Raw genomic sequence first — 16,107 nt, 5'->3', positions numbered from 1 at the left:
CCCTAACTTCTAGGCTATTCACCCGACGCCACAATGCATCGGTTTGCTCACCAAGTTGGGAATTTTGATGATTACTCGTTAGAATGAAAATTTGAGCAATTTCAGAGGTTAACGAATCAAAAATGCGTCTAATTCTTACAAATTGATCATGATTTTTGTCCTGGGCGGCAAAAATGATCTCGATATCCCTATTCAGAACGTTTAACTGGTTACCTACTTTTTTACGACGACGATCCGCATTCACAGATTCAAAACGTGGAATCATCCAACAAGGTAAGTGAGGCAAAATATACTTTGTTACCAGACTATTCACCAGGACACCGAGGAAGAGGAGGACTGCAGCGATTCCAAATACTTCCATCATGAAGAGAAATCCCCCATACCACCATGATGACGCTACGAGGGGCGCTGTTGCCTCTGAGGTCACGTTTCCCTTGAGGTTGGTCAGCCCGGTCATGTCGACGAAGCCGAAGAGTTGAGTCAGCATTCCCATGATGTCGGATGAGGTTGTACCATCCAGGAAATGGAGTAATATGTAATTTAATACGTAAAACACACTTTCCACTGCCAACGACTCAAAACTGTTCACAAACTCACTGTTTTTGCCCTTCGCACTTTTTATCGCGAAGGATTTCCAAGTTTATTATTGCACTTTTTATTACTAAGGGTTTCGTAGCACCAATTTGTAATGCTCCCTATTCGATTATGGGATTGCGTGTCCTGATTCACATCCACTTTCGCGGATGCCCCTTTTCTTTGTGACGTGCAAGAAATTTGTAGTAGAAACTCACTTTTTTACAAGAATAATGAATAAATTTATTTACATCAATACCGACTGAAAAATATTGACTTTACAGAAATGCTCGTATTATAAATACGTGGGAGAGCTAATGCTATAATTTATATTTTAACTAATTATCTAGACAGGAACTTATTATTAAGTTTCCGAAGCCTTAAACCTTGAACTTGATCTTGATGATCACTAAAACTAACCTGCTGATCCTGAATCTAAAACTACACTACTCTTCTTCTCTCTGCTTACTCTATATATACGTGATCACATAAGCCACGCCTACTTGATCACTACCTTTACTTACGCTACATATGCACAAACTACGCCCTCATGATCATGATGATCATGATGACGTAGGCATCATTCTGTGCTCCTCATTCCTATCCTCTCTTCCCCTTCGTGATCTCCTCCTGCACACAATATGGTTTGGACACACATGAGAGGCGAGATACATATGAAAACTACATCTATGTATTTTGAATCCCTTGACCTTTGAAATGCTGATGTCACATTTACATCAGCGTTCAAAAGGTTGCAAACTAGAGAATCATAATTTGTTGTCTATCGAATGTCAGGGGGTGGTCCTACGCCCCACCAAGTGTATATGTGCTGACTCCACTTGTTGCCACATTTCCAACAATATATATAAAAATTTGGAATTTTTCAAGGAAAGCATGGTTATGAAAAACCCCACGTTTTACGTCATAGAACTACCACTACCCACGGGTGTTTACTCGGGTGTACTGGGTTTCACTCTATGTATTTGCACAAGTTGAAGAAAAAGTGTCCAGAGAACTGAATTTCACTGAATTTAAGGTAAACCCCAGCAAAACCCAGGGTCATTTCATCTCTCCCTTAATTCAAGTATTAATACATACCTACCAGTTTACAAAACTGGTTTGAAACCTACGCCACACAAATGAATGTAACTGTAATAACCATTAACTAAAAATTAACTAATTATTCATCCCCTGTCGCCATTTTTCACCCATGACGCCAACATTTAGTCGATGGTCTACCTTTTCTGCACGAACCATAAGCAAGCCTACATTTCGCACACGTTGGGTAGGAGGATTCCATAAATCCGTCTACTAATCCACACATCCCCTTATTTTATGCGACGAGGGGCACAATGGTGTAATATTATGAAACAAAGCTGTTTTCAGCCATGCATGTGATGCAATTTTGTATACTCTGGATCGCCTCACTTATTATTGGGACACTCGTCTCGAGCATTTGTCTCTCATTTGTGTGAGTGCAAGTGAGGCGAAGAAAATCCGAACGGGGGATTTTGAAGGAAGGACACGTCACTCCGTGGCAGGACAAGATACAGATCATGCATGAAGGGCTTACAGAGGACGATGTGACATTCACCAAGCAATATCCGCTTACTCCATGATGCTGGGAAAGCATCCTAAATAAAGCTCTAAAATCCACGAGTCCACGAGTTTACGACCCAATGCATCCGAAAAATTTGCAATATCTCGACCCTCAATAAATGTCGGGCAAAAAAGTGGGACGTTCTCTCTCATATGTATCCAACCTACTACTTGAATGAGCGTAATTTGGCCATATGTAATTTGGCCATATGTATGACACGTGTCTTCATTAAAAGCGAGAGATTTGTTCTTATATTTCACTAATTTGACAAGTATTTTAATTTCCGGTGGAAATTTGAAAAAACTACGTTATTTTCCGTCCGGTGCGTCTTTATGGAAATCCACGAGTAGAAAAATGGCACACATTTTTTTGCAGACCAATTTTCTGCCCGTAAATTTTCACACGTGTCGTCAGTAAATGGCTGCATACACATGTATCCGTGTACCACTGACCTTTCGCCTCCTGGTGGTTTTTCTCCACGAGGCAGAACTTTAAAAGGTGAGATTTGCCAAGTTTTCACCACTCTGGGGGCCTTGCAGAAAGTATTTGCAATTTTTTCTAGTAGGGCAAGTCACTCCCATGTCATACTAAATCGTCGTATTGGCTGCATCGAGGTCGCAAAATGTGTCACACCCCTCCTGCCGGTATCGACCCTTCCCCTTGCACAGGTTGTTACGTCACTTGCTTGGTTAAAGTGAAGTCATGTCATGTAGCATTGTTTTCTCTGGGAGATTACGTGTCGCAGCTGAACAGAAGTCAGTTGGAGAGACCTGAGACCACTGACACCCCGCAGGTGGTGGTGGTGGTACGGCAGCTCTTTCTGCATGGCGTCAACACTGCCTGGTGACACTGAACGAATTAAGTTATAACTTCATCTCTCTCTCGAAACTAGTTGCCGGCTGCCCCTCGGCATAAAACTGTTTACATTATTCTTCTTCTTCTCACTTGAGCAGGAGCGTCGGCTGGCTAAGTAACTCTGACGGTGTAGAGGTGATGACTTTAGGGGTTCAAATTGACTTATCATCAATTGCATGGTTACTTCATTGAAGGCATGGCGGCTGGATAGCCCAGTGTTTCGGGGGAGATTAGGCAGGTGGGTGAAATCATGAATTTTCGCCCCCATGACTCTTGATTTTCCGGATTTTCGAACAAGAAATGTATTTCATTTTTAATTTTTGGTGAAAAATTGACGACCTGACTTCGAATTATTTGTTGGTTTTGTTGGAAAATGACGGAAACCTTGATTTCATCCACTTAGTGTTTCACTTTCCCCGGAAACCCTGGACCCAGAGGAAAGCAGTGGTTCTTTCTCTTGCCTCTCCGCCTCGAATGGAAGTTGATGTGATGAATGCTTAATTAATTTACGAGAACATCTCCTCCTCCTCGTCCACATTTTTCATGGTCATCATGATTCACCATCACGACTTGTCGACTAATTCTGAACCGTCATATTTCGTTCAAGGGGAAGAAACGAGACGTTTAGCAACTTGTTCTTCTTCCCGAGTTGAACTTTCTCTTGGTGAAAGTGGAGAGCAAGCCGGCCTCTTTTTTCAGCAGGGTTTCATTTCTTGCACCATTTTGACCATGCACTGCAAGAAATTCCGTGAAATAAGCTAATCGACATAAGCTCGATGCATGCTTTTTTTATTTTGTATAATTTTTGGTGCATAATCCCGTAAAAAATTCGTATAGGTTTTATTCCGCTGAACTATATTTGCATAATTCCGCATTTTTTTCTGCACTAATCGCTCTGCTTAAAGGTTTTGTGCAAAAAATCGGCCAAGTTTCTACAGAAAATCCGTCCAAATCTTTCGTCCTTTTGTACTAACACTCAATTACAAGAATTGTCCACTCGATGGCGCTTATTTCCAGCATTTTTGCAACAAATTATCCCTTCAAAAACAATTTCTTCTCCCCGTGTTTTTATTTTTCCACGGCAAACACTGTGCCTACTTATTACTCCTCAAACCCTCAATATTTCTTGACAGCTCCGTAATAATATAATGGGCTCATTTAGTCCGCTCTTGCTCTCTTTCTCTGTCCAAAAATCGTGCATGTATCGATTGGAGAATACCCGATAATTGGTTACCCTCTCTCAAACTCACCTCTATTCATGCCCCAACCACCACACCACTCACTTATCAGCACGTCCTTCCTAAACAAGTGTGTCCTCCTCGCTCAACCCAAACTTTGAATCCAATTCCCTCCCAAAAAAAAGAAAAAAAACTAATCTGAAAAATTAGGAAATTCACTTTAAACCCAGATTCTTCAAGCTCTTGTCAAAAGCATTTCTCCAGATTTTGCCTGCAACACGCCAAACATAATTTGCCTGCCTCTATTAAAGCTTCTCTCTCTCTCTGATGTAACAAGAAGAAGCCGTCCAGTTTTTGGAGAAAGCAGCAGCAGCGTCTGCCTGGCTGAGGGCGTATGCGTGCCGTGAGGGAGAAATGTATATAAATTTGAGGCAGCCGTGGCTCCGTGAGATCAGTCAGTTCCCATGTCCCGTCGTCGCAGCGTCGGTTCTTCTTCACCTTCTTCTTTCCGGTATCACTCTGCCCTCGTCAAATTTCTGGGAATTTCCTCTCTCATAAATAAGTGCAGAAATATAAAATAAAATAAAATAAAATTCCACCCTGGAGGAGTTCTGATTTTTTTTCGTTTCCTGAAAATATCTTGGCGTGCATGTAACAAGTAGACCATAATTTTAGCACGTAATTGAATCTCTCCTCCCGAAAAAGCTGGTTGAATAGAGTGTCATCACTAAATTTGATTTCGTCTCAATTAAGCCCCCGACTCATTGTACGGGGTGACTGACTGACAGCGTTTCAAGTGGAGGCAGGCATACACACACCCCATGCCGAGGAGGAAAATTATGACGTGACAGTCGTCTCAAATTTCGGCATACTTTTTTTCTTCTCCAGTGTCAAAGTGTGGGTGGTGGTGACGAATTTGCGTGAAAAGTGTGACGCTGGACTGGATTTTTACGTAAAGATGTGATGTTAAAGAGCTTTAAAAGAGAGAAAAAAATACACACTGTAAGCTTTCTTAAACTTTTTATGTAAGCATAATTTCATACTTTGTTACATAATGTAAGGAAAGTGGGCAGCTCATTTGCATATTTACGATTAATCGATCCCAATAATAATAATGATAGGGATAAATATGTAATATGTCATTATTACTTGGGATCTCGAATGTGGTGAATGATCGTATTTGCGAGGAGGGCGATAAGGCGATATATTTAGTTGATCGACACAGATTATTGTTTGCATATCGATATTGATACCGTCTCGATAAGTAATTAATACGAAACTAATTTTGCCCCTGTTTTAAGTTCAAGGTTGTCATATTTTTTATGTAAGCACGATGGTTTCGTGTCGAGACGAAGTTATATTCTTGATGGGATATCATGTCGAGAGAAAATGTCAAACCGTGTCACCTCCTTCATGACGGAGCTACATATTTACCAGTTTGGTTAATATTTTACGTAAGGGGTGTGCAGCAACGGTGGGACGAAAGTTTGTCGCAGGTTGACCCGTTACTAGGATTTCATGCGTGCTTTTAAGGCAGAGTCTAGAATTGTTTCAGACTAGTTTTAGGGGAGAAAATTCGTTTAAAACGGATGCAAAATTTGTTTCAAACAGTTTAAAAAAATTCAGTTCAAGCTTTACAAAAATTGAGTGCAAACAAATTCAATTTAACAAAAATCAAGCTAAAATTTTTTACATAAAGTCAATTTTTTGTAAATCAGCCAAATGTTTCATGATGAAACAAACTTTCAAAGCCAAAATTTCCACAAAAAATTTTAACGGCTAGACTTTAGTTAACCGAGGGTCTCCGATGGGGTAATCTGATACGTCATTTTGTTCGTCTCGGCGAGCTGAACAAGAATATCCAAGCGCGAAAGCGCGGAAACGTCCCGTTCAAAAGTTATGGCGGGGTAAAGTTTCGAATTTTTATTGCATTTTTGGACGTTTCGGAGAATTCTAAGACTTTGTCTCACTTTCCCCCGTGGCGGGAAATTTTTTGGGGCGAAATGAGATTCTTGGGGTAACGTGAGATTTCATGTTTTTATTGTAGAAATCGAATTCTAATCATTTTCCTCCATGGCGGGAACTTTTTGGAGTGAAATGAGATTTTTGGGGTATCGTGAGATTTGCATTTTTTAGCGGGGCGGGGCTCATCCAACTTGTTTACGACCAACCTGGAGCCCCGCACTTTTAGACCGCGAGCGAAGCGAGCCTAGAAAGTGGGCAAGCGGGGGCCCCGCACGTATAGACCGCGAGCGAAGCGAGCCTAGAAAGTGGGCAAGCGGGGGCCCCGCACGTATAGACCGCGAGCGAAGCGAGCCAAGAAAGTGCGAAAGCGGGGTCCCCGCACGTTTAGACCGCGAGCCTGGAAAGTGCGAAAGTGGGGGCCCCGCACTGTTACTAATTATGTCCAATATTGGGGTATTGTTCGTATTTTAGCGAGCGAAGCGAGCAGGTTAGGTTAGATTAGGTACGCGGAAAGTGCTACCTAGGAGAGCTAGCTAGTAGTGCTACCTAGGAGAGCTACCTAGAAGTGCTACCTAGAAGAGCTAGCTATTAGTGTTACCTAGGAGAGCTAGCTAGTAGTGCTACCTAGGAGAGCTAGCTAGTAGTGCTACCTAGGAGAGCTAGCTAGTAGTGCTACCTAGGAGAGCTAGCTAGTAGTGCTACCTAGGAGAGCTACCTAGAAGAGCTACCCAGGAAAGCTAGCTAGAACGGTGTTGGGTGGTCCCGCCCCGCCAAAAAAACGCAAATCTCGCGTTACCCCAAGAATCTCATTTCGCCCCAAAAAATTTCCCGCCCCGGGGGAAAGTGAGACAAAGTCTTAGAATTCTCCGAAACGTCCAAAAATGCAATAAAAATTTCAAACTTTAACCCGCCATAACTTTTGAACGGGACGTTTCCGCGCTTTCGCGCTTGGATATTTTTGTTCAGCTCGCCGAGACGAACAAAATGACGTATCACATTACCCCATCGGAGACCCTCGGTTAACTAAAATTTTTCCATTTTAACCATATGAATTCTAATGTTCAATTTCCATTTGAGATGAACTGGAATATTTGCATGTGCAAAAATAATCGGTTGAAACGCTGCTTAGTCGTCCCCAAAAAAGACCCCTTCCTTTCCGCCCAGCCCTTAACTAACTAACCATGATTATACCCTTCCATTTGCAGGAGGACGAGCTCATCGACTCTGTTTTAAGACTGTGACCGTGCCAAATACCCAGAGACCAGGGGCAACCCCTGGTGGCGGAGAGAAGCCCAACCTTAAAGTGAAAGTCTTTAGCAAGAAACCATCCAATTTTCGAGTGATACTCCAATTTGTAAACTGTCACTTTCTCCATTCTCTCTCTCGTCGTCGGTGTGGTGCAATTAATCCTGAGAAAATTACGTGTGTGTCACCCACCAGCAGACTAAACCAAGGTTGAAAAAATGATGGAGAAAGTAAAGTTGCACAATTTTTAACCTTTTGGGTCCCCTCCCAAAGAAAAACGTGCCCCGTGGAGAGTTTAGTTAATTGTTTATTGTGTGCTGCGGGACTGGATCAGATTCCGATTTAGATTAGAGGAGAGACATTCTGGGAACAAAGTGGTTTTGCAGAGTGCCCGCTTTTCCCCACGTTTTGAATGATGATCACATCTCCTTCCTCCGATGAGACGTTTTTCGCAACACGAAAGAGAGCAGACTGACTGAGATAAATTGGTCCTTGATAAAGTGCTGGTAAGTCGAAATTGCGTCACTATTCATCACTCATTATGTCCTCCTCGTGCCCAAAGTGGCAAAAGAAATTGCCACATGCATACATAAAATGTGACGAGGTGGTTGAAATGACAGAGTTTTGGGAGCGAATAATTTGTGGGGGGGGAAAAACAGGGACAAACAATAAAGACCTGTGCCGTTTTTGCCCCCAATATTTTTCGCATCCATCTTTGACGCGACTCTAAAATCGAAGCAAAATGCTTTTATTTCCGAATAATGGCCAAAAAAGGTGTAAATGAAGGCGATCTCATGCACTTTTTACCAGTGCACAAAAAAAGAAAGCAAGGTTTCCCTCCGAAAATTCGAGTAAGCGTCTTCGTACATATTTAGCCTGAAAAGAATTGAATCATAAAATGACGCAATTTTTCGATCGAGTTTAAATTATTATGCGAATTAGATATATTCAAAAATCTAAGTATCTAAAATGCATTTCTTGCCGAACAATCGCCCAAAAAGGGTAAAAATGAACCAAATCTTATGCACTTTTTACACCCACAAAAAGTTTTTCCTTGCCACATGAAATCTCGAGTAGGCGTCTTCTCGTACATATTTATTCTGAAAAGATTGAACGACACAATTTCGCGATCGACGCGAGTGAGTGAGCGAGCGAGTCTCAATTATTATACGAATGATAACACGATTCTGCCATATTTTCCATAAAAGTCCGTTTAAAACCTCATTTTCCTCTGATTCAGAGTGACACTAAGCGTACGTACGTGCATTATATGCGTGTCATGCATTTACATCACTTCACTTACGTACGGCGAGAAAACAGCGTGTGTTTTCTTAACTTTCTTGCTTTTATACGGATTGGAGCGATGACGGATGTATGTGCACGAGGGCGATGAAGAACGCCAATTAAGTGATGTCTTCTGGTCTTTTTTCTCTCTGCGAAAAGAAGATGAACATGTGCATCACATTTTTTTTGTCTTCTTCTTATTACCGTGTGGTGTAGAAGGAAATGTAAAAATAATGAAAATCTGGGCAGAGTTTGTAGTTAAATTTATTTTTTTTTGAGAATAAGTTCAATTTTTTTAAACGAATTTTATGATTTCTGACACTTTAGGAGAAATTTTTTTTGTGGAAATGTAAAAGTAATGAAAATCTAGCCAGGATTTGTAAATACGTAAAATATTTGTCTTTGTTTAAAACAAATTAAGATTTTCAGAAATTTTATGGTTTCTGATACCCTTGACCTTTTTGTGAAGATATCTAAATTATTAAAATCTTGGCAGGGGCTGGACATCAAAGATTTGAAATTAAATACATTTTTTTCGGAAATTTTAACAAGTAGTTTATCGTTTCTGATACCCTTTATGAGAAATGTGAGGCCTTTTTTGTTCCCATTTCTGGCATGCTCTTTCCTTCCTGGTTGACGCAAATTCTTAGAAACCGTAAACAATTTTTTCCTCGTGGGTTTGGCGAACTAGTGACATTTTTAGTTTGTTTGTAGGATATTAAATATCCGCTTTTCGCTAATAAGCTCAGAGTAAAAAAACCTGGTATAAATCCTTCCAAAAATACTGTAAGGAAACATTGAAAAAAAACTCTGAGGTTAAAAAAGCCTCGTTTTTTTGTATAAATCCTTCCAAAAATACGATGCGGAAACATTGAAAAGAAGACGAAAAAACTCGGGGAAGCTTTTGCCTGTAAAAAATATCGAGGCGGCCGCGGCGACCATATGCAGATGACGATTTTTGACAACTTGTATACACACGAGAAGTCCGTGTTTTTGGGATGAATGTGCATCCTTAAATTCGAAAAATACTTTGTATGTGCTGGGATGACGTGCAAAATAAAATAAAATAAAATAAGCTGATGGATTTTATTCAGCAGCAGCAGATCTCCAGATTTTCGCCAGTGGTGGCGACAATGACGACGACGACGACGACCTGACAGGCGGCGGGCTCGATTCTGCTTCTGCTGCTGGCCAGGATAACGATTATTATTGTTATTGTAATAATAATACGGTTTTTGCGGTGTGTTACGTAAATAGTCGGAATTTGGTGTGGTATATGGGATGAAGGAACATGAAACAGATTCGGGTTTGATACGTGTGCATGTATATATTTATACATGTACGTACGAGTGGATAGATACGCAGCGAAGGGAGTGTGTGTGTAGGCGTGTTTGCATATCATTAACAAATTATTGGCGATTATATGATGATTTCATCAGAGTTTGGATACTTCCGAGGAACGAAGATTACTGAAAAATCCCCAAATAATAAAGCCCCCAGCTTGGATGGTTTAACATTCGAATTTTACAAGACATTTTCTACTCAATTTAGTAAAATTTTAAGCGAATTAGCAACATTGTCGTGTAATGATGGACTTTTGCCAAAATCTTGCAGGAGCTCTGTTGCCACCTTAATTTACAAGGCTGGTGACCCTAAAATTCTTAAAAATTATCGTACCATATCTCTGACCAACACTGATTATAAGATCATTTCAAGTTGTGTAAAGTCTCGTCTAAATATTGCCCTCCCTTCCATCATAGGTCCGTGGCAGACATGTGGTGTTAAGGGGAGGTCAATATTTGACAATTTGACCTTCATACGGGATGCTTTTCAGAGTGGTGAACTTGATGGGTTATTATTCAGTCTCGATCAAGAGGCCGCTTATGACCGTGTAAACCTTGAATATCTTTATAGGGTTTTAAAAAATTTCGGATATCCTGAAAATTTTATTAACTATGTGAAATTACTGCACACTGATTTCACCTTGGTGGTGTCGGTGGGCAGTGATCTCACGGCCCCCATATCAGTCGGAGTCGGTCTCAAGCAGGGTGACCCCAGTGCGAGTCCTCTCTACTGCATCGCGATCGAACCATTATTATTTAATTTGCATAGAAAGTTGCGAATCTCGGGCCCTAGCGCCTGGCGAAAACACCCGCACAAGTACCTCTCGGCGTATGCGGATGACACAAACGTCCTCCTTGGTCATCAGAGCCAAATCAGCATAGTTGAGTCGGAGTACGAAAAGTATTCACAACTTTCATCGTCAAAATTAAATGATCTGAAGTCAATAATTTTGATATTAGGTGCCCAGGCGCCCCCCTTAACTAGATTCCCTGTAGTTTCAGATGGGCTGAAAATTTTGGGAATTTATTTCGGAAATAATAATTTTATGGCACAAAATTTTACGATTTTGATGGACAAATTTGACTCCAAATTAGAATTTTACACCAAAAAGTGCGCACCTGTTAGTCACTTTTCACGCAGTAAAATCGTCAATACTTTTCTCAGTCCGATATTTTGGTACATATTTAAAGTACTAGATCCACCGTTGGGAATATTGGATGAGATTTCCAAGAAAATCGAAAATTACGTTTGGTCGGGGTCGAAAAGATGGGTTTCAAGACCCTACGTCTACTTACCGCAATTGAATGGGGGTCTAGGTGTGCGGAACCCAGCAGCCCAGATCGCAACTTTCCGTCTCACTTTGGTAAATAAGGTTTTGTCCTCTTGTAAGGACAATTATTTTCTCGCTGAATCTTTTAACCAAGTCCAATTATTAATTAATTCCGAGATTGTTAAACTATCCTATTTTTATAAAGAATTATACAGTGTGACCCAACGGCTTGGCGTGGGACTTGCCACGTGTAGCAGGGATTATTTACATGATATTATGATAGGTAGCCAATTTTTATTTAGGAATTTGAGTAATAATTATTTATCTCGTTGTACGATAGTAAAGGTTGGAGATCTCTACTGTCCGAACAAATTAAAATCCATTGAGGCATTACCAGCAGCAGTAAAAAGCATGCATTTTCGGAGAGGAAAAAGTATATTGATGTGGTTGGGATGGTAACCGACTCAACTGAAATAAAGCTTGACATTTATTCACTGTATAGTAAGTCAGAAAGGGTTGCGGTTGCCAAGGCAACCAACTACCTGCACTGCTTACGGGTGCACAATAAAATTAAACGGGAAGAGCTGGACGATGTCCTCTCCTCTCACCCACAGTGGCTCCGCTTAGCAACCACTCCAGTGTCAAACCCGGAAAAAGACAATGTCTTTAAGTTCTGGCACAATGTGGGTCTGACCCCTTCCATGGCACATTCACTTAAAATTTACACTAATTTTTCATGCCCGTTTTGCAATTTTTTAAAACCGAAAGTGGAACATTACTTAAAATGTCCACATACTTTAGATTTAAGAAAAATAGTAGCCAAATTGCTTACAAAAGTAAACATTGACTCGCGAGCCTTCGACGACGCCTTCCTTCATGGGGTTTCGCATGCGGGGGGAAATGTAATTATCTTTTATGCATATAATATTATTTATAAAGCATTTGTCCACCGATTAAATAATTACTCTGGCAATTTTGATCTCATTTCCTCTTTCCGTCACCTTCTTTATGGACGGATTTTGACTGATTTTTATGCATGCAGTATAAATTCGAGCCTTTTTCCTAAATTTCAAAAAAATTGGGACAAATTTTCTATTTATAAAATTTCCAAGAATAAAATAAACATTAATTTAGGGTTTTGATGCAATTAACTTTCCTTTTTCTGCATGATTAACCAATACCTAGTCGTAAATTAGTATGTAAGATAAACCCACCTAGTTTTATAATGTGATAAGATTTTACTATATATTTGATACGTCGTTTGTTAAGAAAACCTTGTAATTATATTAATTAATGATATTCTATGAATTCTGAAATTGTCCAAAATTACTAAAATTGTAACATTTTAAGAGGCAAGAAGATACGGGAGACAAGCACTGGCTTAGTTCCTACCCATGACGGCCAAATTTTGTAAAGCCTTGTCGAGAAGACGTCGCCTCAATATTTTTATAATAAATGATATGTATTTGATGATTTAATTTGAATATTTGGAATAAATTCGTGCGTTATGTTAAAAAAAAAAAAAGAAGATTACTGAATCTAGAGGGCTTTCACTTTTTACACGAGAAATTTGTACGGTTGTAAATTTTCGTATTTTTTTTAGATTTCTGAGGCAAAAAAAGATATTTCTGTAATCGAGCTTTCACTTTTTACACCAACATTTTCATAAACTGTTTCGAAATTTTAGAAGAACGAGGATATCTCAAACTTCTAAATAACCTGTAGAGCTTTCACTTTTTTCACCATCAATTCGTTAGAGAATTACATTTATAAATTTTGCAATTTTTTTAGATTTCCGAGGGAAAAAAATAACTCCAAAATTATTGAATAACCTTACGAATCATGAACTTTCCCTTTTTACACAATTTTCGCAAATTTTCACAAATTCGAGTTCTGCACTTTTCCCTAAATTTTTTATCTCTACCGTCACAAGAAACGTGAGTCTAAATAGATTTGCAAGTAGTCCATTCTCGATTATCTTTTATGCTTCATTCCCATCTTGACGATCTTCTTGTTAACTCGGCTTTCCAATCGGATTCAGAGATAAATTTGCATCCCGTCTTTTTTACCAAGAAATTCGTGCCAGACTCGACGACACGAATAAAAGAAGGTGATGACATAACAGGCAATAATTCTTTTCACTTTTTTTTAACCCTGTGGGCGTTCATACCTGCGAGATTTTTGACGTCTCGGTCGAAAAAAATTTAAAAAAAGACGGGAACAAATATTTTTTCCCCAATTTTCCACTGATTTTGAGTCGGTGGTAGAACAATTTGCACACTTTTCCCCCTGTTTGGGACAATTTGGTGTTTATAAATCTAAACTTTGGACAGAATTCCTCCGAACGAAGTCAGGCTGACCAGTCATGTGATGTGGTCATTATTTCGAATCCTTTTCACCTTCAGGGAGCGAATGTGTACATGAATTCCATTATATTTCGTAACTGAAACGTGCAAGACACCCTGTGACAGAAGCCTTTTGATATTTTGCAATCCCAGCTTACACATTGTTATGCACCAGCGAGGAATCATACTTTGGCAGGAAATATCTATGGATGACATGGAGCGAGGTGGTCGTCTATATGTTGCAAATCTACTTAGGAGGAGAACCTGCGACCTTTTCAACGCCAGATTTTGATGCCCTTCTTTGGATAACAGGGGAGAGTAGGAAAAGTGAAGGGGAGTTAATGTCCATGCGGCCTCACCCACGCAAAAGGGCGAAAAACCATGAAAATAACAATTTTTAAACGGTCGTTAAAAGTAAAATTTTTATCGGATTTAGAAAATTTTTGCAGCATTTTAGTCCTACATAGTTATTTTAAAATATTAAAAATCAAACTCAACTTTTGTTTAATTTTTTATAAATATTTTCGAAAATTTCCTGACATATTTTCCAAAAAGTCAACATATCAATAATGCTGAGTTTGATGTTTGGGTATTATAATAAAGCAACTATTTGGGGATACAATTCTGCTCGAATTTTCCAATTCCGATAAACATTGGATTTTAAGATTTTCAAAGTTTTTTGGATTTTTGTTGAATATTGCTAACTTTGTTACCCTCCTTCCTTTTCCTACCCTCATCTATTATCCAAAGGGCATCAAAATCTGGCAGTGAAAAGTTCGTACATTCTCCTCTCGGGCTATATTGCGGTTTGCACTGGTCCACCTACACGGTCGCGTCACTGCCTACCTGCATCGTCATAAAGAGAAGATACATGGCCACTTGTTACCGAAAAGAAGCCCATGCACATCCTTCCCGCACGGTCCCGGCTTCTATCCAATTAAAGCATGGAAACCCAAGTTTTGGCTACCTTGAAATTTGATAATATTAAATTTCCGCATCGATTGCTTCCACATGAAATGAAATTATGCGGGGATAATAAATGATTATGCAATATTTCCATGCCGTTGCAAAACTTGATTCTTCTTGACATTGCAGAGAGAGATAGAGAGAGAGATTGCACTGATTGCATAATATTAAGCAAAAAGGGAACGAACCTGTATCGAAAACTACATACGCTCGATAAATGAATTGCACGGAACGGAGTGAAAAAATGTATGGAAAATATTACCAGTAGAACAATTGCTTTCTTTCATTCTTTCTTGTGGAATCAGGTTTTCTTTGAAAAAAGCAGTGTTTCGTTCCTCAAGGGTTTGCTACATTCTTCTACTACAAAAGAAGAAACGCAAGAAATGGGGGGTGCAAGAAACTGGGAGAAAGTTCAAGAAATATGCGTCAAAATAGCTACAAAAATCCACTTCCTTGCCCTTATTTCTTGCAAACTTGTACCCGAAACACTGAAAAAAAGGCGACCGATAGAAACCTTGAGGACCATGCGGACCACTCCGATTTAAAAATATGACTTAACTTTCTCCTCTTGTGAATAGAATTTTTGGTCACATTTGACATCCCTCCTGCACGGCTGCCCGTTTCACTTGACTCAATTCTGGAGGGGATTTAAATGAAATGGAATAAAATGACGAGAATTGAACGGGCTTCATCATTGTCGATACATTCATGTGGAGAGAGAGAGAGAGAGGACTAAATAGTGTCATTTTTGGAATCATAGATAAATTCAATCCTGCCGTATATGCACATAAATGGGGAGAAAGAGAAAGTGGTTGACGTCACTCTCGCTCGATCCTCGCATCGTGGCCGGGGGACAAGAAATTATATCATCAGAGCCAAAGAGACATGATTATTATCAGGACAAAGGAAGAAATTTGACATTTCTGGGAAAAAATGGGAGGCATGTTCATTTTAAAGAAATACCAAGGATAAGATGAAATGCGTAGGATGGTGGGTTCCTCTTTAATGATTGTTTTGTCACACAATTTTAGAAATTATAGTATGAGACTTTTGAAAATTTGACATTATAAATGCGTCTTTTTTAAGGAAATTCTACTAGTTTTGTGCATCAGATAGATACCTTTATTCAGAAGAATGCAGTACTTGACTCGAGTGAAAAAATTGTTTTTTTTGCAATAAATTTGTACCTTACGTAAGAGGAGATATTTTAATCTTGGGGGATGATCGTTAAGCCTACAGACTAATCTATACCAATCCAATGGAGGTTATACAATGCAAAATTAAGTAAATATGTAAATTATAATAACCTTAATTCTCAAAATGACTCTGATTACACGATCAGCATTAAAACCAGGAATTAATAAATGTTCCCTATAATTTAGTTCTGATTAATTTAATTTCATACATTTAGAAATTTAGGTACATTTTCATATACATTTTCGCTTAATTTTACGACTCAATTATGTAAAACGGAATAAGTAC

General features: G+C 39.3%; 1 protein-coding gene across 2 annotated transcripts in view; it reads left to right on the top strand.

Annotated features, from left to right (window-relative positions):
- Positions 1–4,680: 4,680 nt before the first annotated feature.
- The window catches only part of LOC118434589, a 34,205-nt gene continuing 22,778 nt past the window's right edge, over positions 4,681–16,107 (top strand). For both annotated transcript variants that reach the window (XM_035848419.1, XM_035848418.1), the window contains exons 1-2: positions 4,681–5,208; positions 7,377–7,922. The gene's annotated coding sequence lies outside the window, so the exon portion shown is untranslated. The remainder of the gene's footprint in view (positions 5,209–7,376; positions 7,923–16,107) is intronic.

Source organism: Folsomia candida, unplaced genomic scaffold (genome assembly GCF_002217175.1).
Source record: "Folsomia candida strain VU population unplaced genomic scaffold, ASM221717v1 Fcan01_Sc002, whole genome shotgun sequence".
NCBI classification, from domain to species: domain Eukaryota; kingdom Metazoa; phylum Arthropoda; class Collembola; order Entomobryomorpha; family Isotomidae; genus Folsomia; species Folsomia candida.
This window is presented reverse-complemented; position numbering and strand designations above follow the sequence as displayed.